Below are 2,722 nucleotides of genomic sequence, written 5' to 3'. Positions count from 1 at the left end.
GTCCCATATATTCAAAAAGACAAACTTCCAAAGCCGTCCAGGTTCTCTGAATATTATCTATACCTCCAGGTAATTCATTTGAAAGACAGACCTTTTGTAACTTTCTTCCTAATTTCTCCCAAGTAAGTAAATTTGGAGACTCTTGTTCACAAAACCAAGGACAATATTTACCTACAATCTCTAAGAATTGTAATAACTGAGCTTTCTTTATCTGTTTTCCTTTCTGATTAATTATACTGTCTAAAATAGATACATTTCCTTATCCGTAGAAGTTGAATTTCCCATTTTAATTAATTTAATGTCTCTTTCCTTCAATATCTTAAGGTACTTTTGTGACCCAAATTGTCACCACTTCCTTTATCTTTACTTTCTTAAGGTACTTTTGTGACCCAAATTGTCACCACTTCCTTTATCTTTACTTTTTTCTTTATCTTTATAGCGCTCCCACTCAATCTAGCTAATCTGGAATGCCCCCCTCGTGGGTGCCAATTCTACCATTCGGCCAGCGCAATGGTTTCATTAATGAGGTTCTTGGCATAAAAGTTAGCTAGTGAGATCAAAATAAACTCACAGACTCAGTTACCTTTTTCTATGACCAGGTCCAAGACGGCTCCCCTCTCTGGTTCCCTCTTCTAATCCTTGCAGGGCAGCAAGGATTACTCAGGGCTAGCAGGAGAGGGAGGGAGGGAGGGAGAGAGAGGGAGAGAGAGAGAGAGAGAGAGAGAGAGAGAGAGAGAGAGAGAGAGAGAAAGAGAACGCCAGGGAGTAGCCTTTTATTGGGGAGCAAGAAATTCAGGGAAGAATTCCATCCAATGAAGGTTGAAGGGGGGGCCGCATTCCAAGGTCAGGGTCAGTGATTGGGCCTCTGGGGTCAGTGGTCAGTTACACCCCCACATGGACAGGTTCTCTCAACAGGAGAGGGCCGGGAAAGCTCCGACACAGCCAGAGTGCCTCAGACCCTGACCGGGAGTCACCCAGTCACGTGTGAGAATGGCTCCCGACATTAGTATTCACCAATTCAGTGTTTGCAGGAAATTTACAGACGATAACTACTATGAATAATGAAAGTCAACTAAATTTTAGGCTTACAATTTAGTCTGTGTAACCCCTCAATTCTGTTCTTGGCTCAAATACAGTCATGGATTATTAGTACACATACATATTGGCTATGTTTAAATAAAACTTTATTTATGGACGCTGAAACTTTAAATGCATGATTTTCACACCTCATGAAATATCATTTGCCCTTTTATTTTTCTTTTAACTGTTTAAATATATACAAACTTTTCTTAGCTGTTAGTTAATGAAAAATGACGGGTCACTTTTGGACTGCAGATTACAGTTTGTCAACTTCTGATCTAAAAGAACTACAATCTAAAATTTTACTTAATATTGTCAGTAATAATATTGGTGTTGCATTTTTAAACTATTTTATGGCAATAGTAGATTAAAGCCAAGAAACAAATGTTAATGTGACTAGGAACCAGGATTTCTGTTAAAGAAGGATGAATGTAAAAGGCTAGAAAAAAAAACTTGTGATGTTAAATTTTAATTACTCTTGCCAGTATGAACTCATGCTTTGTGTCTTTTTGGGGGGAGTGGTGCTGTCTTTTTTTTTTTTTTCTTTTCTTTTCTTTATTGGGGATTGAATCCAGTGCTTAACCACTGAACCACCTTCCCAGCCTTTTTTACTTTTTAATTATGAGACAGGGTCTCCTTAATTGCTCAGATCTGCCTTGAACTTGTGATCCTCCTGCCTGAGCTTCCTGAGTTGCTGGGATTACAGGTGTGTACCACCACATCTGGCTAAACATCTTATTTTAAAAGTTATGCTCATTTGCATATTATACCCGTGATTATATGTAAAATAAATACATAATAAAAACATTTTCAAATCGAATCCTTTAGTATAATTGATGCTCCTTGCAGATGCAGCACTCCTCTCTCCGTATCAGAGTTGAGGAGAACATGTATCTTGGTCACATCAAAATATCCAGATAGGCCAGGAGGATCCCAAGTTCCACGCCAGCCTCTGCAACTTAGTAAGATCCTGTCTCAAAATTAAATTTTAAAAATGGGCTGGGGTCATAGCTCAGTTGGTAGAGTGCCCCTAGGTTCAGTCCCCTGTACCACTTAAAAAAAAAAAAAAAAAAAAAAAAGAATTTCACATAGGAACACAGCAGCGATGTGCACAGCAGGGACGACCTGACAAAGACAAACCTATCATAAATGTTCATAGTGAGTTACAGACAATTCCACAGAAACACAATCTCATGCACTCATTAAATCCTATTATCCCACAGACCACCACACCACTCAGTCCTACAGAGCCCGACACACAATTCATAAAACCTCCCTCACATATGTAATTCCGGTTACCCCAGAAACACTGTCTCAAACACAAACCACACAGGACGAATCACATCAGAACCACTCCAAGGGCAGACACAGCGCTTCCTTGGACAGAGCTCTTCAGCTGGCCGCACCGAGTGTCACGTTTTCAAACTTCACTCCTTCATTAACATGCTGGCAGTCGGTCCCCGCCCCTGTCCACGCCCCGCCAGCACACGGTTTGAGACAAAGGACTGGGCAGCCCACCCTAGCTGAGGCGGAACTAGCTCCCAGGCTTACAAGGCGCGCCTGGACCCGCCCCCTTTGTCCAGGCGCGCCTGCGCACTCAGCGCGCGCGGCTGGCCCTCCCAACAACCCCTGCGTGCGGCCC

Source organism: Callospermophilus lateralis, chromosome 18, assembly GCF_048772815.1.
Source record: "Callospermophilus lateralis isolate mCalLat2 chromosome 18, mCalLat2.hap1, whole genome shotgun sequence".
Classification (NCBI taxonomy): Eukaryota; Metazoa; Chordata; class Mammalia; order Rodentia; family Sciuridae; genus Callospermophilus; species Callospermophilus lateralis.
The sequence above is the reverse complement of the archived record's forward strand: the minus strand, read 5'-3'. Positions refer to the sequence as shown.